This window comes from Lathyrus oleraceus, chromosome 5 (genome assembly GCF_024323335.1).
Source record: "Lathyrus oleraceus cultivar Zhongwan6 chromosome 5, CAAS_Psat_ZW6_1.0, whole genome shotgun sequence".
Lineage (NCBI taxonomy): Eukaryota > Viridiplantae > Streptophyta > Magnoliopsida > Fabales > Fabaceae > Lathyrus > Lathyrus oleraceus.
In genome coordinates, this window is record NC_066583.1 from 17,063,190 (window position 1) to 17,087,447 (window position 24,258).

A 24,258-nucleotide genomic window follows, 5' to 3' on the forward strand; every position below is an offset into this window, starting at 1 on the left:
GCAAGGATGCTCACCTTTGTCGCTTGCTCCCACGAACTCCCACGTTTCATCAATCGCTGGTGGAGGAGGAGGCAGCTTTTTCGGTGGAAAATATTAGGGTTTTTTTGCTACAGTAGCCGTCCAATTTTTCTAGGGTTTTTTCGTTTTTTCCTCCTCTTCTTCTACAGTATTCGCCCCCTTTTATACTCGTCCCGTTAGGGTTTTTGAGCTGGCTATGGAGATCCAAAAGGCTTTCTCTTGGAAATGCTTTCCAGTGTTCCAGTTTCGTCTGCCTTATTTGATGTTTGATTCGGAAAAGGTAACATGAGCTCTATACTTTCTTTCTTTGAATTTGTCTCAATTTCTTTTTTGGATTACTGGTGGAATTTTACCGCCTTGTGAGTTAACGTGCTTTTTTACTGCAGTGAAATGCAAGAAAAATAATGGAAAGCAATAACAGGTCCACAGTGTATCGCATTTGTTGTTGGTGGTGTATTAACAACTTTTGTTCTTCCTGCTTCTGTTTTGCAGCAATGAAGAACCTCTGCTGGTTATTTTTGGAGCCCTCTTGTGTTGAGTTTCAGCCGGTTCTTCTAGCACTGGTGAATTGGTAGGTTGAGATTCAGTATGCTCTTCTGTCACTTGTGCATGGGAAGGTTTAGATTCATCACTTTCCACGTTTTCAAGTTGAGATTCATCACTCTTCTGTCACTTTCATGTATATTGCAGGGTTGGTGAATTTATCCGCAATTGCTGCATTTGATGTTATGCAGGATTTTAAATCATGGCACATTCTGCTGAGCTCTTCGACGCCATACGTACAATGCAGCTTCAACGCGGTTGGCAATCTTGAGTGCAATATGTTCAGAAGATATGTCCAAGCGATCAAGTAAGCACTCTGAGGAGAACTGATATGATGTGATGTACCGGTAAATAAAATTCGCAGAAGATTGTGATCGTTGCAGCACTAACTGACTTGTTCAGTCACCAATCCAAACTAACAAAGGAAATACTTAAATATGTCGGCCCGTGACATGATGCCTTCTACACGCTTGCTCCCAGCTTCAACGATAACAAATCGCCTGACACCTGCAAAATGCATCTAAGGATCCCCAAATGTGAAGCAAGATGCCGTAGTTGTGGAAATGAACCATCTTCAGAAGGTGAACCAATAACGGGAACAATTGAAATTCCATTTTGCAGAATCCTCAGAGCAACATCTTTCAAATTATCATATGGCCCTGCATGGATGAAACGCCTTGATAGCACAATCCCTTTTCCTTCCTTCCAAGCTGATATGGTATGTGTTTCAAATTATTCTTCTGTCAGATTAGACCTATGATTCCCGAGCTCTCTTAAAATTAAAATACAAATCTAAAATACTGAGAACTCCAACAAACTGTCTTTTGCAGAAATCCCAAAGCGGAGCCATGGGAACTCCCTGCTCATGTAGTATGCGAAATGCTTGCTTCACCGGCAGATCAACATCCAAGGTAACAACCTTGCCTGACTCAGGAAGTAATTCATAAGTTGTTCGCATTAATTGTTGATACGATTTTGCAGTCTTCCGCTACCAAAAGTCCAAGCAAGATCAAGAATCGTGCTTAAAGTGATGAAAGTGATGAAGATCCCTTACATACAATTTCATGAAGATTCAAATAAACTTTCACTTGTTTCATCCCTGTAAATTGCAAATTCTGCATTTCCTTCTTTTGATTCCTCAGGTAATTTCAGTCTTCATTTTTTCTATAACACTGTTTCTCATTTTTGAACATGGTGCTCTTTGGTAATAGGCAAGAGATGCATATTACAGAGGAGAGCCTTTGATTGTTGATGACATGTTTGATAGAGTTGAGGTATCTTTCTTCCCCAATTCATATATGCTTCTTAACTTGTCATATTTACTCTGCTCTTATGCATCTTACTCATATTATGGAAACAGTTGAAGCTTAAGTGGTATGGTTCCAAGTCAGTTGTTAAGTATCCTCGATGCAGTATCAGAAGGCAATCGACCTATGCGGATGCTGAGATAATTTTCTTTACAAGTTTAGATTAATAACTTCTTATTTACTCTACTTATAACATCACAATATTCATGAAAATTCAACAATTTCAGTTGTTGATACTTTAAGTTGTGGTCGGAGAGGCGGATATTTTGGCATCCTGGTTTTCAATCCTGGAAGCCCTTGCAGCAAGAAGCATAACAGGCAACCATTGAGCTTGGTAACAATGAAATTATCATGAACAAGGCCCACTTTCAAACAGTGTGAGTACAACTGTGAAATTGATAATTTACTGCAACAAGTTTCAAATAACTTTACTAAAAAAATCCACCTTTCCATAAGCTATTCATCTTAATGATACAGTGGTTGTAGCAACATGTCTCGTTTCTCTGTTGCTATTCTCCATTTCTTTCTCTAGTACTTTGCTTCCAACATTGTTGCATTGTGAACTGGCAGGTTTGGCGATGGAATGTTGCAGGCTTGTCTTGCATGACTACTTAAAGCATGGTTTCATTCAATATGTAATTTATTCTTGAACATGGTTTTGAATTTTATGGTTATGCTTTGCAGGGTTAAAATAGTTCGGCCTTGTTCAAAATCCTCTTGCAAGAAGTGACTTCATCAGAACTACGATCCAAAGCTTCAGGTGCAAGAAGCCTGAATCTATCCACGAACTCATCAAATGATTTTTTTGTGGGAAAGCCAGCAAAGCTTATCCTGATTGCCTCCATGACACCTCCACGGGGCAGTTGCTGCAAAACATTTTTGTGCTAAAAATTGCAGGCGTTAGCAGATTATTGGGTTTAACACAGTGAATGTAGTGTGGCTTAGTGGAACTAAGAATTTCAAGTAGAGCTTGTAGTAGAATTTGTGATGTATTTTCCTCTCCCTTAGATATAAGTAAGAATGACTAAAGGGCTTTATCAAATCAAATTCTTTTATTGGAATTGTTGGTAGAGAATGTTTATTGCCTGCCTATTGTTGTTTATCTGAATTCACTTTTGTATCATCCTTTGCATCAAGTTACGGATTCCAAACCGAAACTGCTTGAGAAATAAAACATCATTCCACAATGCAGACATCAGGAATTTGTAGTTACCAATTAATCAATTAGCTCAAAACGTACAATAATTTTCTGTCTCTGCAGATTAATTCGATTAGAAGTTCCCAAGAATCAAGTTGTGGCTGGAACCCCATATCCACCAAGTCAAATAGAGCTGTAGCAGCATATACAGCCAACCCGTCCTTACAAAGACGAACCAATAATTCATTTGAGGTAGCATAATGGGGTACAAACCCTCTACTTAGCATTAATCCTAATAATTTATTTGCCTTCCTCAACTCACATTTTTGAGTTAACGAGTTTAGTACAATCCTGTAACTACCTTTGTTCAAATAGACACCTTGGTGTGGGAGTTTCTCAATCATATCTAAAGCCTCGTCAAATCTACCTTCTCTGCACAAGCCTCCGAGTATCACATTGAACGTAACAGTATCAACCTCGCATTCATTTTCCTTCATTTCTTTAAGCAACTTTATAGCCTCATCAATTTGCCCATTCCTACAGAAAAAATTGATCAAAGAAGTGTAGGTAACCGTATCAGATTTCAAACCAAAGTTCTTCATCTCAGCCAATACCCCTTTTGCATCTTCCGGTTTTCCTGCTTTACATAATCCATCAACTAGGGCTGAGTAATTGAATACATTAGGACAGCATCCATCATTTTTCATAAACTCAATATCATTTCTAGCACGATCAATATTTCCTTTAAAGCTTCGTCCATATACATCAGAGTCAAAATTTTCTAAGGGATAAGACAACTTGGTGTTTTTCCCATCCGTATAAAGAGCATAGCCAGAGACTCTTTGTGCATCAATTTCATCCACACAGTCTTCAAGACCCCTGTAGCGGGGTATTCGTTACCATTGGAGATATTGACTAAATCCAAGGTAAATCATACAAGTCGAGTCGCCACCGCACTTCTATTTATCCAAAGGAATGGTTAGAAAGCGAACAAAAACCTAATAGTTTTAACAAAAACTAATAAAAGAGAACATAGATCTGGGTAAGGGGGTTGGTTATGCAATGGGAAGGTGTTAGGCCCCCAAAACATCCTAGGTACTCCTAGGGAGCCCTTTTCACACTTGTTGTAAGGTTGTTTGTTTTGTGAAAGTTTATTTGTGCAAACATGATTGAAGAGATGAGAAGAGAATGTACAAGTTATTTACATTTTGTGTTTGGATGGATAAACCCATTCCCTACGTATCCTCTTATAAAAAGATTAGGATCAAAACCTCGTAGTTCGGGGTAAAAATCTCAAAATATGGTGAATTGATTTGGTCAAAAGCCTTAAGGTCTTTTGTTATCAAAGGGAGAAAACTCAACCTAAACCAACAATCCACCATGTGAGGAAGGCTTCAACATACTAGTGAGGGGTTAACCCTATAATAAGTATGGAAGGCTTACAATCCAATCACTAAGGATGAGGTGAGATTTACATCAACCACTATGATAACTCAAACCTATGGCTAATGTTTATGAAAAAAAGTTTTTAATCAAAGGTGATCATTGGAACCACAAAAATCACTTGAAGTGAGTTGAATTTACAAATTATAAGTATTCACAAAATGAAGTCAAAGTATGAATTAGAGTTCATTTACAATGAGTATTAGTGAAAAGAGTTTGAAAAATCAAAGGCATATGGCCTAGGTTTCTAATTTGAAAACAATGTCAATGTTTGCACAAAATGAGTTTGGCTTAGGTTAGAGTGAAAAGACGAAGAAGAAGGGCTAAGTCCTAAGGAAAACAAAAAGATTAGGGATAAGAAATGAAACCACACTAGGAGTTCTCTCTTGAGATCATATTGATGATTCAAGTAGCTCCCATCCTTTGGAATAAGCAAGCACAAAGTATAAGCAATCAAACAAGTCTCATAAGAGATCCTCAATGTATCTTGTATCTTCCACTTGGATGAACATGGTAATGATCCTCCAATTAAGCTCAAATGGAAACTCCCATTACAAGAGCACACACATCAAAAGGTCCATGGGGTAAAACACTCTCCTAACCAGAGACCAGGGAAACAACAAACTAAAAGGGAGACTAAGACTCGAGCCTAATAGTTGACATACAATCAACATTCCTAAGTTGAGGTCTCTAACAAGAACCTAACTCACAAGTAAACAAACATCACACATTATATCCATACAAGAGGCTCAAACAATGGGTGGGCTTTAGTCAAGAGGGGTCATATCAACCTCGACAAACAAGCCAAACTGTAAAGGGTAATCTGTAGCTCTTAACCACTAACATTGAACGTTAGGGTGAAGCTGATCAAAGTGTAAATGAGGATGAGACCTCATGCTCTTAACCTTGGCCAGGGTGAGCTCATGACACAGAAAGCGTGGGGATCCAGAAAGTGGGATCCTTTTCCACTTGACAGACTCTGTACAAAAGATCTGGGGCACATGTTCAGAAGCATCAGCATGTAGTGCGAGCATAATGAACGACACACTGAATAACGGGGGATTGGCTACTAATCCCTTCTATCCGTCAATTGCCTCTTCTCTTGGAGGTCTTATCAAATATCACATGCCTCATCTTGGAGGTCTTTGAGCACAATTTTAAACAAACACAAACAGAGCCTCTGAAGGAGGACTTGCCAGCAAAATGCCTACCAAAAAGGTGACAGGACTTCAGACTACATGAAGTAAGAAGCTAACTACCTGAGTGGTGTGTCAACCACAATCCAATGCTCAAGCAAGAGCAAAATCAAGCAAGCAACTAAGGTACCTGTACAAAGACTAAACAGTTAGTACTTCAGTCATAAAACCAGCAGACAAATAGTGAAACCCACTAACAGTTACACAGTTCAATGCATAAGTGCCTTAGCACTCAAATGAGCTCATGAGCTCTCCACATCAATCAAAACCCTACAAAACAAACATAGGTCAGAACTCAATGCATTTTGTATTCCACAATATCATCAATGAGTATCCACACCTGAAACAAGTGACAAAGTTAGTCTATGTACGTCCAATTGACACAACAAAACACCAACAAACAATGTCATAAGAGATGAATTCAAAACCTAACCAAATGACCCAACCAGGATCTATCCTTTTACACATTACACATTCAAACACTCCATCCAATGTCCTCAAAAGGATCATCATCAAATTAATAATCAAATGCCTCAAATTGCCTATGCCATGCAATGACCAAAAATATGCACAAAATGAACTTCCAACTTAGAAAATTCATATCAAATCAGAAATGCATGCAATGACTTTAGGATTTTTTGTATAAGTTCCTCATGACATGAATGTCCAATATGCAAAAGATCAAATCCAGAATGATGCAAATGCTATGTGAACAAAAACACACCAATTCAATGTCAAAAATGTGACACAAATTGTCACATTAATCTCTATGTGTCAAGAGTGATGATAACATGTGAGAAAAATTCCAAACCAGTGACCAAAAATTCATGTCATGTATGAATATCATGTATGCAAAAAATTGGATCAGAAGGTTCAACATAGAGAATTTCACAATGCATTGAATGCAATAGGTCAATTTGGCACAATGTTGATTCAAAAATTCCAAAATAAAAATCCAGGCATCAACAATTCATGAATTCAGCATCATAAAAAAGTAGACATCGATAGAAAACTATGAAAAAAAATTGGAACTCATTTGGACTATTTTTGCATTTTTTATGAATTTAACAAGATAACCAAAATAATAGAAATAACAAATGAAAAATGGAGGGAAATGAATTAATTCAAATAAATCCAGAAAAATCCCACAACCATCAGATATGGCACGCTCATCAATCAACGGCTCACATTCAAAACAATGAAACACTACGTTTCATTAATCCCAGTCACCACACACAATCAGCATTCAAACGCACGCGTGGCCTGGTCAGACAAACCTCCTCCAATCGTTCTTCCACGCAATTGCACACATGGAACACACGTCACCAAAACCCTAAGTACACACAGACGCCGGAGCTACAGCTCCGGTCGTCTTCTCCGGCGAGACGCACGGTGGCGCCGCCGTGAAATTTTCCAGAAATTCACGAGGCTTATACCGTTCCACTCGGTTTTCAACGTAGGTTCCAAATCTCCTATTGGTTCATCCTAATTCTACCTGGATTTTGCAAATCGAAAGGAAGAAAATTCTAGATCCAAACTTTCAATTAACCTAACTGATAACATGAAATAGTATCACATTCTAGGACTCAATTAAATTAAATTATATTATTATTTACTTCAAATTATTTCATTTTATTCGATATTACGCAGTGTTTTCTTTCTATTTATCTCAGGTAGTTTATTTGAAGCACAAGTAAAAAAGGAAGAAAAGGAGGTGCAAAAAGGAATGAAAAGAAGCAAATATCAAAAGCCAAAGCCCAACCTAAAAGCACAGGCGCTGTGCCTGTGATGAACGTCACGCATGCTGTGACGAGCGTCACGCTTTACACACTTGTGTGACGAGCGTCACACATGGTGTGACGGACGTCACACCATTCTCCTATATTTTTGGCACAAGGGACGCAACAGACCACGTTGAAGCCTACTATCACGCTTGACCGTTTGCAACGTGAAGGCTATGTACACGGAAAACCCTTGAAAGCAGTTACAAAAAATACCAATATAAATAGTAGTTTTTGGAAAAGCTCTCGGTTCCTCTTTTTCGTTCCGTTTTCTTCCCAGTCGTACAAGCACATTTTTACATCATTACTTTTACAATTTTTATATTGTTTTCTTTGCAATTTCCATTTTTCTTTTCTAGCAATTGATTAATTTTTCGCACAATAGTTTCTACACCGGAGACTATTGTGTACCTTTCACCGGATCTAACCTTACGTTAGAATCTAGTTTTTTTATTCCTTCGCTTTTATTTTTCTGTCTGATTGAAGAATTCAAGAACAAATCCAACCGGTCTGTGGTGGAGTGTTCAAGAATGCTATTTAAATTACTCAGGTTCTTTAATTACTTTTTAAATTTATATATGCCCTGTTTTGTTGTTGATTTATATTATTTGCCTGAGATGAACTTGTTTGTGTATGCTGATTATTTAGATTTGTTTAGTATGTCTGTCTAATTTATTTAGGTATCGGTATCTAGAGTAAGCGGAATGAAGGAATCAAAACTAAGTTGGTTTAATTAAGTTTGAAATTAAAATCACTCTTTTTATGGTCTCAATTTACAGGTTTAATAACAAGGTTTTTGTACGAAAGTAAAAGACATAAAGAAGTTAAAATCAATAGAACGAGAGTTTGAGGTTTTGACTGGACAGTGTTAATTGGACATTAATTCTAGATCAGGGCGAGAGCAATTTTTAGAGTTAATTAAATTCTAATCTTTTTCAAAAAGTATTTTTAAAGGTTGAATGTGAGGACGAGAGTTAAGCATTTGAGTTTAATTATATAACCTAAGTCAACAGAGCGAGAGTTTGAGATAAGGGTGTTTAAACGATTAGTATTTTCTTAAAAAGAGTTTCTACGGATTCTATTGTTTTCAAAAAGTGGTTTTTGACTTAACTAATAAGTGACAGCTACGTTAATATAAAATCATAGTTTATTCAACAGAGCGAGAGTTTGAGATAAGACTTTTAATCAATAGTGTCAACTGAAAAGATTTATTTTAAAACCAAGAAACCAACGAAGAATTGATTCCCTAATTACGACGAACTACATACCGATATCCATTTAGTTGATATTTAATCTAGATCTTAGTTTAGTTTTTAACTTTTCCCCAAACAATCGAAGTATTATCCGCCTTAGCTTTACGAAGTAACCTTAGAAAACGGTATATCGATTCATAAGTCCCTGTGGGATCGATATCTTTTAAAACTACGCGATAGAACTGTGCACTTGCAGTTTCTACCCCAAATTCGACTCATAAAGTCACGCGATCACTAACTCCCTCAATACTCAGTCAATTTCAATTCTAAGCATATGTACATGATCTACTCAACAAGATCTACAGTTCTATGTCCTAAAAACAGCAAAAGGAGAGATCGAAAATTGCATCACCTGGAAATGGAGGTTGTTGTACACGCGTTCTCACAAGCTCAAAAGCTCCAGATTAACTCCACTGCACTTCCTTTTAAGCTTTATGCAAGAATCAATGACTGAAACCTCTTGAACGATCCTCAATTTCCAAATCCGATCCACATGATGAAGCTCTTGAACTACACGATTTCTTGATGAATTGCACCAAACAATGGATGATTCTTGATCAGTGAAGCATGAGGATCAAGAATATGCAATGATCTTTGAGAATTGTGTGAAGGAAATGAAGAATCGAAGAGAGAGAATTTTGAGAGAGTTTCTTGAATTTGGATCTGAAATGGTGGTTTTTTTTCAGTTATGATTAGGGTTTTGGTACTTATATTCCTTGCTAATGACAATGTTAATCACCTTTTCCATTTATTAATCATGATTAGTGAGTTATGAAGCAATTTGCAAAAATGCAAAATGAGCTCATGTGCCCATAATACACGTGATCAGCTCCATGTTAAGCTTCCAATTCACTTATGGACATCCAAGGGTCAAGATTGAAGTGTTGTTTTGCTTGTATCTTAAGCCAAAAATGAATGGTGAAGATTCACTTTAATTTGAACATGTGTGAAATAATGAGAATACAAGCCTCTCCCATGCATGGAAAAAGCTCATTTTGAGATATCTTGAACATGAGAAGCATTTTGCAAAAAGAATGAACCAATTTGGAGCATTGTATCAAAAGTTATGCCATTTTGAATTTCCATGCACACCTTGTGATCAAATGACCATAACTCCTAAACCATTCATCATATGGACATGAATTAGGACTTTTTGGAAAGGGGAGACAAAAATCTACAACTTTCATGTTCACCAAAATTCCATTTGAAACTTCTTTGACATTGACAAGTCAAGTTGAAAGTGGACGAAAACTTGCCAAATTTGGAAACTTTGAATTATAGGTCATTTTCCATTTTTAGTAACTTCTGCCATGACCTTTGAATCTTCAAGATGGATGTTTAGAATGATGAATAGACCCTATTTTAACATGATTGAGGTGTCTCAACTCATTTCCCCACCTCATAGCCCTCAGTTGACTGCACAGTTGACTTTTGGTCCTCAGATGACCTTGAAATGTCTTGATTAACTTGAGCCTTTACCACTTGGTGAAATTGCTTCAAAATGAAACCCTAGCTCATGTAAGCTCCTTATAATAATCATGTGATCCTCATCCCAAGAAAATACCTCATCTCTGCACAAAGGATCTTCTTGAAGCTCTTGACCTGGTGATTGCTTAAGCTTCAAACAAAAGATGTTAGTGACATATTTTTGTGCTTTTGGTTAGTAAACAAAATGAGAAAAGAAATGATATACAATTCAAGCATGCTTGGTGATCTCAAACCACTCACAAGAGATCCCACCCAAAGGGAAAGGGAACCAAGATGCTAATGATCCTTGAGGCTATGCAAATGAAATGTGATGATGCCATGAGGGATCTTAGGGACAAAATTGGGGTCTTACAGATGCCCCTATTTAAGGTCATTCTAGCCGGAGAAGTGAAGGTTAAAATCTTCGTCTCGACGAGGTAGAATGGGCTTAAATAATAACAAAGAGACGAATTTTGGTCCCTAAGAGACCTCATGATGCAGATGTATATATGTAAGACAAACAAACTCTGTGGGGATATGTGTCCACAAAGAAAGAAAAGACATCCGGAGAAATTGACAATCCATAGGAGTAATACACTCACTAGGGATAGAGACTCTGGGGAACTCTCATAGGGATAAGAAGAAGAATAAAAACACGTGAGCAGGTCACGACTTGAAACTTGGGGAACAAAATTCTAAAGGGAGTAAATCCAATGGAAAGACATCGAGCTGACTCGAAGGTGCATGTGTTGGGGAATATGCCAACACAGCAAAAAACGATCCACAACAGATACCTCGCTGGGGATGTCTAAAAAGACTCTCCTGGGGAATCAGCGAGATGAGGTGTTACCAGTTACTGGGTAACAAGCTCAATGAGACATGTGATCTGATCACCGGTATAAGGGTGAGAGAACAATAAGCTCGGGAAGAATGAATATCTAAGACCGGTATAAGGGTGAGAGATATCAATCAACCAAATCATCTGAGGAAGACCTAAAAGGTATATCTCAACTCAGGGAAACCTGACTCCATAGGGGACCAAAGTCATAATAGGGAGTAGAAGGAAGGAACACCAGGGATACCGGTTACTGGGCATATAATAGGCGACCAACCAAGGCGTGAATTGGGGAATATTCCCAAAACACTCATTATCCAAAAAGAGGGCAAAAAGCAAACTCGATTGAGGGATGGATATTCGATTCCAAAACAAGGATACGAAATCTTACTCGACTGGGGAAGAATAAAAGGCTTCGACCAAAGAGTGCATGAGATATATTATCTATTACCGTCGGAACGTAGATAATATACTCGCATGGAAGATTATCCACAACCGGTTACTGGGTTAATAAAGGATAAATCGACCGACAGAGAAAGGCATCGGGATACCAACACTAGGTATATAATGATGACCAATCAAGGGGAGCAACAAACATTACCGGCAAACGGTAAATGAAAGAGGACCCGCTGGGGATAAAATTGCTTAATCAGAGCAATTATCCAAAAGAAGGAGGTAATATCAATACCGAATATTGAACAATGATAACCTTCAAAGAGGGGATTACATCTATCGGATACTGGGTAGAAAACCACGGAAGAGTAACCGTTATCAACTAGGATGAACAACAACGGTTAACTCTGCAAAGGGGGGAAAATAGGGTTTACAACTACCGGTATAAGGGTAGAAAACCACAGACTCCGCTGGGGATAAGGTGAATAATTATTGATTACTGCGCAATTATTCATTTACCACAGGGAAACACCAGAGACAGTCACAAGAGGCCAATTTAGGATCAAACCAAAAAGGCAAACTGAATCGAGAGTCATCCTAATGAGGATATAACTCAATAGGGGAACCCATCCCAATATATGTGTTGGGAGGAAGCAAAAACAACCGTCGTCCACGAGGATGTAACTCAGTGGGGAGTGCGGAAGGAAAGATAAACACTTTCTGCTTAAGGGGCTGACTCTATATTGAGGGACAAGACACCGACATCTGAATTTTTTTTTTAAATATCCAGAATTTTAAAAAAAAATTCAAAAATACACCATTTTTCAAAAAAATTACAAAAATGGCCACTTTTGGCCCGAAACTACACCTAGGCGCCACCCTAGTTGGCGCCTACCCTTAAGGGGTAGGGCAAGTCGCCACTAGGAGTGGCGGCTACACTCTTTCTATTTTTTTTTTTTAATATGTTTTTGTTTTAAAATTTTTTTTAATTAATGAGTTTATATTTTTTATAAATTATATAAATTTATATTAACACATATATATAAATAAAATTATATACAAGATATATATATATATATATATATATATATATATATATATATATATATATATATAATTTATATATATAATTTTAATTTATAAGTAACTAAATTTATTTATAGATTTATATATATATTAATTTAATTTAAAAGTAATTAAATATTTATGCACATGTATATTAATATATATATATATATATATATATATATATATATATATATATATATATATATATATATATATATATATATATATATAAAGATATGATAGACAATATCTTTAAAGATAAAGATAAAGATATAAAGATAATAAACAGAAAATATTTTATTTAAATAATAGACAAGACAAATATTACAAAGATATGATTAAAATGCATTATTTATTTATCACATATGATGCGGTCCCTGGTACGATCCGCACGGGGGAGGTCTAATTACTCGCCTAGACGGTTCACGTGGTGGTGGTGCTTCCCTATTACCACCCCTAGTCCTAACGCGTCCCCTTGCCGTTTGCCGTTGTGGTTGGGTCGAAGTCCCTTCAGTGCTGTAGGAAAGACGGGTCCCCTCTGCGCCCTCAAAGCTTTGTCTCGGTGGGACAAACTGACTACTGCTGGGTGCGCCCTCGAATTGTGGTCTTTGGTAGTTTAGGGTTGAATCGGGTTGGCCAAAGAACAATGTTTGTTGTGGTGTGTAGTAGTCTTGTTGGTAGTCCTCTTGTATACCCGTGTCGGGGCTAGGTGGAGGACTGGAAGAGCTCGGGACATTGTCGTGATGGAAGTGTTGGGATTGGTGGAAGTGGGGGGATTGATATTGTGGTAGGTGTTGGGACTGTTGATGGTGGTGGGAATGTTGAGTTTGGTGTTGGTAATCTTCATGGTATTGTGGTTGAGTTTGTGGTATGTATTGTTGATTTGGTTGGGGGGTGGACATGTGTTGTGGTGGTTGTTGTTGGTAATATGGTGGTGGTGGTTGTTGTTGGTAATAAGGTGGTGGTGGTTGTTGTTGGTAAAATGGTGGTGGTGGTTGTTGTTGGTAATAAGGTGGTGGTTGTTGTTGTTGGGAATATTGTGGTGGTTGTTGTTGTTGGAAATATGGCTGTTGCATCCGGGGATCGTCCGAATAGAACGGGTCAGACACAATCATTTATGGATTTGTATTTGCTCTATACCAATCCACATATTCCCTTGTCGGCTTCATTTCGTTGGGCGCCACCGGAAATTGTAGAACATAGTGGGCACGGTCTTTCCACATTTTACGAAACTCCTTAGCAAATTCCTTCCAATTTTGGGCATACCACTGGTGGCTGACTTTTTTTAGATGCCAAGGTTCCATAGACATTGGGGGGCCTGGGATTTCTTGATGCATTCCGAATTGCAGCTTGACACGGTCACTTTGATGCATCTCCACAGTGGTGAACCGCATTATGGCCGTTTTTGCTGTCCAAACAGCTGCATCTTCGGGGTTGGGTTGATGTTCCAATCCCAAATATGGCCTCCAAATAAACTGCAAAGAAAAAAGCAAATATGTTATTTATCGAGAATGCATGATATTAATAAATCAGTTAGAAGCTGAGTGATTTAGTGGTAATACATCTTGTGCTCGGAGACGATCCAAGAGTTGACGATAAAATATAATTTTATTTTTGGGGGTAAGACTGTAATCCAGTCCGGTTGTGATGAACCTAAACAAAAAAAGATAAATAATATTATTTACAAATATTTATAGAATAAATATACAAAATGAAATAACATCATAAATTTACCTAGTTGCGTAGGGGAAGGAGTAGACATTAGGATTTTCTGGGGCTAGCCTCGACAATCTCCACCACCCCCATGTTTGGAGCAAAAAAGCACATCCAGAAAATGTACAATGCTCATTTTGTGCATTTTTACACAAAGAGCTATATAGGAATGCTAATACAGCAGAACCCCAACTATATGTGCTTATTCTATCAATGTCCCCGAGCAGACTCAAGTACATAAAGTTTATGCTATTTCCCGTCCCTTCGGGAAATAGCAAGTTCCCAAACAATAGCATAATGTAAACCCGGGTTTTTATGACTTTTTCTTGTTCGGAGGATTCCTCAGTCAAAGTTATGGAGTCGTGGTACAATTGTAGGCTAGATAATTTAATACCCTGACCCCTTGCTTTGGCAGATCCCTCACCCTCGACCAGATCTACCCCCAACATTTGAACACATATTTGGTTAGGCTGTTGAACATTTCCGGTCACAGGCTTACCATCTATTCTAAGACCCAAAAGCATGTACACGTCCTCTAATGTGACGGTACATTCACCAGTTGGTAGGTGAAAAGTGTGTGTCTCGGGTCTCCAACGTTCACACAGAGCCAAAATGAATTTGACATCAATTGTGGCATTTACGACATGCATAACATGACCGAAACCCGCACGCTCTATGTAAGGTACGCACCATGGGTCTGGATAAGGCATAGGGTGTGAACGTTGACGAAATTTCTTGGGATCCTTTAAAAACAAACAATATAAACAATCATTAGATTGGACTTTTAAAAAACAAATTACAAACATACGAAAGAGGCAATGTTCAAGAAAAACTTACGAATGAGGCAATGTTTGCCCTAGTGCCTCTGTGTTCTTGGCCCATGGTAAGAAGAGACATGACTGCAATGTAGAACGAAGCTTGGTGGATGAGAAGTTTCGCCGGAGTTCTCTGAATAAAAGTGTTAGTGGTTGATGAAAACTTGCAAGAATGACCCTCTATTTATACTCGTTTTCAAGTAGACTGAATATGCAAAAATGTGACAAGTGGAAGGCATGCGTGGGAATCTTGCTGAATATCCAAAATTTCATCTCCATTGGGGGTTTCAAAGGCGAGAAAATAACATGCCCATCCCTTTTTAAGATTACTTGTTCAAGATCCGGGCGCCTTGATGATGTTCGCTGCCATGACGACAGTCTTGGGGATGCCATGACCAGATCTAGATAGAGAAAGTGATAGGAAATAATGGTGAAGAAAATGCAAGGAAATAACACTTTATTTATAGGAAAAGATCTGGGTTGTACACCAATCTACTTAACCCTAACTAGTGTCGCAGTTGATTAATTAGTCTTATGGGGATTTAGGGTTTCAATTAGGTCATAACTACCAAACTCTAATTATAACCGATCAATAAACCCTAATTATAATTGATAAATTAACCTTAACATGATTAACCCTAATTCTCCCAAAAATTTATACATAATATTAATTACTTCTAAATTAAATTAATATATATATAAATTAATATATATATATATATATATATATATATATATATATATATATATATAATATATATATATATATATATATATATATATATATATATATATATCTTGTAAATAATTTTATTTATATATATGTATTAATATAAATTTATATAATTTATAATAAATCTAAATTCATAAATTAAAAAAAATTAAAAAAAAAAAATAATAATACATATTAAAAAATAAAAAAATAAAAAAAAAATTAAATGAGTGTAGGCGCCACTCCTAGTGGCGACTTGCCCTACCCTTTAAGGGTAGGCGCCAACTAGGGTGGCGCCCAAGTAGAAAATTAGGGCAAAAATTGCCCATTTGTGTAATTTTTTTGAAAAAATGTCTATTTTTGTAATTTTTTTAAAAAATCTGGATATTTAAAAAAAAAAATTCCCGACATCTGCTTGGGGAATGTATTACCAACTAGCAGAGAATAACAAACAAAGATATATGACAAAGAATGCAATATGAATATCCAAATGTTTGAAGATTATATGCACATATGCGTGATTTATGTATGATGAATGCTGACAAACAAATATTTTTAACACAAACAGCTCCAAAGGAAAAGGCACACAGCCGTCCGGTACTACATCTCAAGGGAGGAAGCCCAAAATTCCAATGGAGAGTATCCAATCTGCCGGGGAATCAGAGATACCAGAAAATCACAAAATCTCTGGGGGATGAATCATCAGTCAATCCGGCTGGGGAAAAAAAATTCATTGCACAGGCAGAAACTGCCACAAAAGCAACTCTATTCGGGAATCCATCTGAGGGAGATAAGGGGGAACTGGTGATCCGACACCAAGCACCAAACTCACCAAGGAAATCACACCTGCTGAGGAGAAAAGATAGCTCTTCCGCTGAAGGGGAGAGTGGTGAACATCTCAACAAGCATACCACTCGGGGATGAACCATAAAAGGGGCCCCGGAGGAAGAAGATACAGTCATGCCAGGGATATGAACAAATGTCTTACCCTGTTGGGGATCATACCACCCTTGGGAGAGAACTGAGGATCTCCTAAGTATCTTTCCTCATTGTGAATGTTTACTTTGTTTAAAAACAAGTTATGAAAATTCATTTTTCAAAACAATGATATTCTCTCAATTAAAAGCATGCAAAACATTTGTTGAAATAGAAACCAATAAGAGTGCAAATAATTGGATAAAGGCTCGAATTTATTTGATGGAATGGTAGCATGCAGATGGCAAGACCCCATAGATCTTTACAAGTTTGAAATTGGTGATATATATTGGAAAAGGGCTACATTGAACATAATGACCATTTCTCCACCAATTCTAAATTCGATGTATTTGAAGCTTCAGTTGACGACAAATGAACAAGAATCTCTGACGGATGCCATTTGTAGAACAAAGTCTTGTCAGGATGGAGGTACTTGTCAAATCCCTAATTTTTGCCTAGATTTCCCCAGGATGAGGTACTCAATCTAGCAGGATGCATATTCATTTTTTCATGTCTCTAACTTTTGCCTGGACCGCCCTTTCGGGTTTTCAATCCACCGAGACGCTCATTTTTTCCTAAGCCGCCCTTTTGGGTTTTCAACTTAGCGAGTCATTCTGTTTTTTTTAGGATAAGTATTTCTTGACTGCATCTGAATTCACAGGACGAGTGAAATCCTCCCCATCCATAGTTGTAAGCATCAAAGCACCGCCTGAAAAGGCTCTCTTAACAACATATGGACCTTCATAGTTTGGAGTCCACTTGCCCCTGGAATCGGGCACGAAAGACAAGACCTTCTTGAGCACGAGGTCACCTTCTCTGAACACACGAGGCTTGACCTTCTTATCAAAAGCTTTCTTCATTCTCTGCTGATATAACTGCCCATGGCACATGGCAGTCAATCTCTTCTCTTTTATCAAATTCAGCTGGTCATAACGACTCTGAACCCATTCAGCATCAGTCAACTTGGCCTCCATCAAGACTCTCATCGATGGGATCTCCACCTCTACTGGGAGTACAACCTCCATGCCATAAACAAGAGAAAAAGGGGTTACCCCTGTTGAAGTGCGGACAGATGTCTGATAACCATGTAAAGCAAATGGCAACATCTCATGCCAATCTTTGTACGTAACAACCATCTTCTGGATAATCTTCTTGATATTCTTGTTAGCAGCTTCAACAGCCCCATTCATCTTGGGTCTGTAAGGAGAAGAATTATGATGCGCGATCTTGAACTCACTACACATCTCTTTCATCATTTTATTGTTCAAGTTAGAACCATTATCAGTAATGATCTTATCCGGCACATCATAACGGCATATGAGTTGATTCTTGATAAACTTCATGACCACCTGCCTGGTCACATTTGCGTATGACGCCACTTCAACACATTTGGTGAAGTAATCAATTGCTACGAGAATAAATCTGTGACCGTTGGATGCTTTCGGCTCTATCATGCCAATCATGTCAATTCCCCACATGGAGAAGGGCCATGGTGATGAAATCACATTCATAAGTGTCAGAGGAATATGAATCTTATCCGCATAGATCTGACTCTTATGGCATTTCTTCACATATCTGCAACAGTCAGACTCCATTGTCAGCCAATAGTAGCCTGCTCTCAACATCTTTCTAGCCATGGCATGTCCATTGGAATGAGTACCAAATGAACCCTCATGGACCTCAGTCATCAACAGGTCTGCTTCGTGTCTATCCACGCATCTGAGCAGAACCATGTCAAAATTCCTCTTATACAGTACATCGCCATTGAGGTAGAAACTTCCTGACAATCTCCTCAAAGTCTTCATATCTTTCACATATGCCCCAGGCGGGTAAATCTGGCTTTGAAGGAAACACTTGATATCATAATACCATGGCTTATCATCTTTCACTTCTTCAACTGCAAATACATGAGCTGGTCTATCCAAGCGCATCACAATGATATTGGGAACTTCATTCCAAAGTTTAACTACAATCATTGAAGCGAGCGTAGCAAGAGCATCTGCCATCCGATTCTCATCTCGAGGAATATGATGGAAGTCAACCTCAGTAAAGAACGTTGAAATCCTTCTCGCATAATCTCTATATGGAATAAGACCAGGCTAATTCGTCTCCCATTCACCCTTGATCTGATTAACAACGAGGGCCGAATCACCATAAACATCAAGGTGCTTGATCCTTAGATCAATGCACTCCTCTAATCCCATAATATAGGCCTCATACTCAGCCATATTATTCATGCATTTGAAAGTTAGCCTTGCTGTAAAAGGAATATGTGTGCCCTGAGGAGTAATAATCACTGCCCCAATACCATTTCCATACTAATTTACAGCACCATCAAATACCATACTCCATCGGGAACCAGGCTCTGGCCCTTCATCGAGTGTAGGTTCATCACAATCTTTCATTTTCAAATACAGAATCTCCTCATCTTGGAAGTCATACTAAACTGACTGATAATCCTCGATTGGTTGATGTGCCAAGTGGTCAGCCAAGATACTACCTTTAATAACCTTCTGAGCTCGATACTCAATATCATACTCAGATAACAGCATCTGCCTACGGGAAATCCTCCCAGTTAAAGCAGGCTTCTCGAAGATGTACTTGATTGGGTCCATTCTGGATATCAACCAAGTTGTATGATTTATCATATACTGGCGTAAGCGCTTAGCAGCCCAAAGCACAACATGTCTTCTCAAGCATCGAGTATCGAGACTCAAAATCAGTGAACTTCTTACTCAGGTAGTAGATAGCATACTCTTTCTTTCCTGATTCGTCTTGCTGACCAAGGATACAACCCATTGAATCTTCAAGAACAGCCAGATACATGATCAAAGGTCTTCCTTCCACAGGTGGAGACAGGATTGGAGGTTCAGTCAGATACTCTTTGATACTGTCAAAAGCTTTCTGGCAATCCTCGGTCCAATCATGAGACTGATCTTTCCGGAGGAGCTTGAATATTGGCGCACATGTGGCAGTCATGTGGGATATGAATCTGGAAATATAATTCAAGCGGCCAAGAAAACCTCGGACTTGCTTCTCAGTTTTTGGCGCAGGCATCTCTTGTATTGCTTTGACCTTTGCAGGATCAACCTCAATACCTCTTTCACTGACAATGAAGCCCAATAACTTGCCAGAACGGACTCCCAATGTACACTTGTTGGGATTCAGACGGAGCTTGTACTTCCTCAAACGCTGAAAAAGCTTCAACAAGTGCTCAACATGTTCAACTTCCGTTCTTGAATTTGCAATCATGTCATCAACATATACCTCGATCTCCTTGTGCATCATATCATGAAACAAGGTGGTCATAGCTCGTTGATACGTGGCTCCAGCATTCTTCAAACCGAAGGGCATCACTCGATAACAGAATGTTCCCCAAGGTGTGATGAATGTTGTCTTCTCCATATCCTCGGGTGCCATTTTGATTTGATTATATCCGGAAAATCCGTCCATAAACGAGAAGACTTTGAATTTTGTTGTATTGTCTACCAACATGTCAATGTGTGGTAGAGGGAAATCATCTTTCGGACTAGCTTTATTCAAATCTCTGTAATAAACACACATACGGACTTTTCCGTCTTTCTTGGGCACAGGCACAATGTTGGCCACCCATAGAGGATATGTAGAAGTCACCAGAAACCCCGCATCAATTTGCTTCTGAACTTCCTCTTTGATCTTCACTGCCATATCAGGATGAGTTCTTCTGAGCTTCTGCTTCACAGGCACGCACTCAGGCTTCAAAGGTAAGAAATGTTGCACAATATATGTATCTAGACCTGGCATGTCTTCATATGACCAAGCAAAGACGTCAACGTATTCTCGTAGCAATTCGATCAACCCCTTCTTAACAGATTCTTCCAGGAGTGCCCCAATCTTCACTTCTCGAACACAATCCTCAGACCCCAAGTTGACTGTTTCCAGATTCTCAAGATGCGGCTGAATGATCTTCTCTTCATGATCAAGTAGACGGGTAATCTCATCAGGAATCTCTTCAACATCATCTTCCTCTGCCTCGAATACAGGGAATTCAAAATTGGGAGATGGTGTTGGATCATTATGTTCAATGGGTTTGATCAACCTGCATAATGATTTTGGATATGAAAAGCTTTTAGAAATCAAACAAGGCAAATCATTATGCAGATGAAAAGATTGATTTTATTCTATTTTTAGGGTTTTATGTGATCACCAATTTCATGCAAAAAGCGAAAAGGGAAAATAATTGGAAAAACAAACATTTAACATGCATTTATTGAATGAAAATATCATTGTATTTATGTTGCTAACAATGTCATCACTTCTCCTTTTGGCATGGGAGAAGGGTTTTTAAATAAAGTGATCATTACGTTGACTTGTGGATAACAATAGGAACATCCACAACGACCCAATTGTTGCAGATCCCTCCAGGGATGACAAAATTGTCAGAATCCTCTACATCCTCTTCCAAGACAGCAGCAGCTTCTTCGTCCTGACCGGTGCGGATAAAACCTCCACTCTTGAATAGTCCTTTCTCGTTGAAAACCCCAGAGGAAAAGCCTATGCCAGCCCGAGACTTATTATCTTCTAGCTCAATCATTTTTCCTAGACCAGCAATTGCACCACACTCAATGGCCAATTGTGCATCTCTATAAGAGGTAAATGAAGGAGTTCTCTTCTCAATAGGCTCAGCTATAGATAAAGCTTGGAAAGGAGTTCCAACTTCATCTTCAGCATCTATGTATGAGAAGGAAGACAAATGGCTAACTAGGAGAGCCTTTTCTCCCCCTACCACCACCAATTTCTTGTTCTTCACAAACTTCAGTTTCTGGTGTAGGGTGGATGTCACGGCGCCTGCCTCGTGAATCCATGGTCTGCCTAAGAGACAGCTATACGATGGGTGAATATCCATAACCTCGAAGGTAATTTGGAAATCACTTGGTCCGATCTTGATTGGGAGATCAACTTCCCCAATTGCAGTCTTTCGAGACCCATCGAAAGCTTTCATAACAACTCCACTCTGCCTCATAGGAGGCCCCGGATAAGACAGTTTAGAGAGAGTGGATTTCGGCAATACATTCAGGGATGACCCAGTGTCCACCAGCACGTTGGACATGGCATCTTCTTTGCAATTCATAGAGATGTGTAATGCCAGGTTGTGGTCTCTTCCCTGCTCAGGGAGATCAGAGTCAACGAAACTCAAATTGTTACAGGCAGTAATGTTCGCAACAATGCTATCGAACTGTTCTATTGTAACATCATGATCTACATATGCCACATCCAAAAATTTCTGCAGAGCCTCTCTATGTGGTTCTGAATTCAGCAGTAATGATAATACGGATATCTTGGATGGCGTTTGTAGAAGCTAGTCTACAACATTGTACTCACTCTTCTTGATGAGCCTTAGCATCTCATCACAGTCTTCTTTCACATTGCCGCTTGGGCCAATAGAAGTAGGAGTTTTTAGTACAAAGGAGGGTTTAAAAACAGGTGTCGGATTCGGGGTGCTCACAACATTCCCAATCGGGCGTTCAACAAAATCAGCCTTAGCCTGAGGCTTTGGTGGTGCTGAAAACACACGACCGCTGGGGTCAAACCACTTACATCAACAATATTCACAACAGAGGAGGATGGAAAGGACACCTCTTTCCCATCTTCTACAGCAACAGCGTTGTAACAGAATGGGATTGCCTTTTCGGAAGTGTAGCACCTCAAATTTGCACCTCCCATTTGTACAGTCATTTCATTTTTAGGTCATTAACATTGCATAGTACCTTGCATTTCATCAGTCAAAACTGGTTAGGAGAAGTCAATTGTGCAAGAGACCAAGCATTTCCATGAGAGAAGGCCCTATGGTTGTTCTAGAGAGCTTACATGACCCAAGGATCATTTTGAAGCAACTTGACCAAAGGCTAGAGGCTCAAAGTCCATAGTGCAGTTTCAAGTCATCTGAGGCCCATAAAAGTCAATTGCAAGTCAACTGAGGGCTAGGAGATGGAGAAATGGTTTGAGACACTTCATTCATGTCCCAAAGAAGGTTATTCAACATGTCAAACATCTACCTTGAAGATTTTGAAACCAAATCAAAAGTTTCCAAAAATGGAAAGTGACCTGTAATTTGAAAGTTTCCAAAAATGGCAAGTTTTTGGACCAACTTCAACTCAACTTTCCAACATCAAATAAGCTTCAAATGAAATTTTGTCCAACCTGAAAGTTTAATATCTTTCTCTACCATTTCCAAAAAGTCCAAGATCATGAGCATATGATGAATGGTTGATGAGATATGATCCAATCATTGTCAAGTGTGCATGGAACTTCAAATGGCCATATCTTTTGATTCATAACTCCAAATTTGGTGGTTCTTTTTGCATTTTGCTTCTCATGACATGAGCTTTTCAAAACATTCACCACATTGCATGAATTGTTATCACATGATCACTTGCATATCCATGCCTTTTTTTGGAGGGAAATTGCAAAGTTCAAAAATGGTGCATTGTATGGACTTTCTACCATCACCATTGAGTTTAAAAGGGGATTTTAAGTGAAAATAATCAAGGGAATGGCACTGTTCCCGTGTAATTATCCCATGCACCATGCAATTTTCAAAATTTGCAAAACACCTTATTTTCATTAATCAAGTTAATCATGGATTAGCAAGTTGATTAGGGCTTCATATAAATACCTAAATCTAACAGAATTTGAGGGGGGTTAATCATTTTTTCACATTTCAAGATCCAAATTCTCTCTCCCTCCAAAATTTTCTCTCATTCATAATTCAATTTTTTTCCAAATAACATTGCAATTTTACTTCATATTATTGTTTTCTGGTATGAATTAAGTGCAAATCAAGTGTTAGATTGTTGAATTCGAGCAAGAGTTGTGCATAGCAAGCTCAAGAACATTGCCATGGCAGCTGAGTTTTGAGCTAGATCCAGCACCTTTCAAGCTTCAATCTCTTCATCAAACATCATTTCAAGTGTTGTAGAGTGGATTTGAATACTTCAAAGCTGTGGATCGTGCATTTCCAAGATTCTGCTCTTCAAGAGGTCAAGTTTCGAACCTCTTAATTTTGCAATTCATGCACATATTCTTGTAGATCTAGGTTTGCTGATGATTCTGGTGGAAAAATCGTGTGAATTGATGCATTATTCAATGAGTTATGTGTGATTGAAGTTTTGTATCCATAAATGATTTTGCTCGATTCTCTCTATTCTTGATGATTTGTGCTTAGCCATTGCTTGATTCGTGTTCACCATGTAAAGATCTTTAGAATGATGTTCTTGTTTTTAATTTCTGGAAATTTCTGGAAAACGCGTATGAAGCTTTTCACTGTTCATCATCTTCTTCATGAAGAAGATGAAGATCATCCATGTTAGCGTCGGATTCTGGATATTAATGACGGATCCTGGTTATTTTACACGCTGGCCTAGGGTTTCGTCTCCATTGGTCCATGCATGCGTCCATTAGGCAGATCCATTGGCTCATAGTTGTTTGACCGATCCAAGTAGGCGCTGACCATGCCAGCGCATTAATGAAACGGTGCGTTTCATTGTGAAGCGCGCGTTTCATTCAAATTTCTACCGTGTTCGAATCCCACCTGCGCCAACTTTTCAAATTGCTTCATGTTT

At 38.5% G+C, this 24,258-nt stretch overlaps 1 pseudogene; it reads right to left on the reverse strand.

Moving 5' to 3' along the window:
* Window positions 1–3,063: 3,063 nt before the first annotated feature.
* The window catches only part of LOC127078479 (pentatricopeptide repeat-containing protein At5g18475-like), an 87,931-nt pseudogene continuing 66,736 nt past the window's right edge, over window positions 3,064–24,258 (reverse strand).